The following is a 1,275-nucleotide window of genomic DNA, read 5'->3' as shown; positions in this document are numbered from 1 at the left end:
GCTCTGACTGCACCAGACGACGACAAAGGGTGCTCCGGCGATAGAAGATGATGACAAAGGGTGCTCCAACGGCAGAGGCTGCGTCGTCAAAGGGTGCTCTGGCGATAGCAGATGATGACAAAGGGTGCTCCAACGACAGAGGTTGCGTCGTCAAAGGGTGCTCTGGCGATAGCAGATGATGACAAAGGGTGCTCCAACGACAGAGGTTGCGTCGTCAAAGGGTGCTCTGAAGATAGCAGATGATGACAAAGGGTGCTCCAACGACAGAGGCTGCGTCGTCAAAGGGTGCTCTGGCGATAGCAGATGATGACAAAGGGTGCTCCAACGGCAGAGGCTGCGTCGTCAAAGGGAGCTCCTGCTACAGCAGATGGTGCATCGTCAAAGGGTGATCCAGAATGTTTAGGGTGACATGGTGCGAGGAGCTCTTGTTAAAGCAGAGGAGTTTACTCCTTATGGTGAAAACGATGATGATTTTAACCCTTTCTGGCAGGAGGACATTTATGTCCTTTACTCGAAATGTCGTTTCATGACGCTAATGGCGGGAAAGGGTACTTAATTATTTGCAAACTCTGGCAGGAGGATATTTTTGTCCTTTACTCGAAACGTCGTTTCATGGCACTAATAGCGGGAAAGGGTACTTAAGTCTTTGCAAACACACCAGACTTCGATGTTAAGTGATGCATACACATACGGGGAAACGAGCCCCACGTGCTTACATACGTGGCACTCATTCAGACCCGAGAACACACACCTATGTGTTTCGGGGGTGGGGGACATATAACCTGTCCCGATAAAAGAGAGGGGGGGGGGGGGGTTCCTCCACCAAGAACGTGGGAGAAGAGGGAGGGACTCCCCTGTTTCCTGGTTTTACATATTGCTACCAAACCGATGATCACATGTGCAAGGTTAGTTTTTTAAATAAGAATTAAAAAAAAAAGCCTGTCCGCACCCTTTACTAGTAGGAGGAACCAACCACTTTTGTTTAGAACTGCAGTACTTTTCATTTTCCAACCATACTTGGTACGAGAAACACACGAAACTCAACTAAATCGTTATTTGTCATTTTGTAGATGCTAGGTGATCTGCGGTCTCAATTCTTCTGCTCCATCTATCCGAATTTCAGTACCTCTCTATACCACTAACGGGGGCTCCGCTTGTCTGGCAGGAGCAGTTAGTTCATGTTACCTCGTGTTGCTAACTTTTTCCCTTTCATCAACCATTCTGGCGTTTTGGATTTTGGATTTTGGATTTTGGATCTCGGTTTTTTTCTGCTTA

Source organism: Nuphar pumila, chromosome 1, assembly GCF_984573655.1.
Source record: "Nuphar pumila chromosome 1, dmNupPumi1.hap1.1, whole genome shotgun sequence".
NCBI classification, from domain to species: Eukaryota; Viridiplantae; Streptophyta; class Magnoliopsida; order Nymphaeales; family Nymphaeaceae; genus Nuphar; species Nuphar pumila.
Note: the sequence above shows the minus strand (reverse complement) of the source record.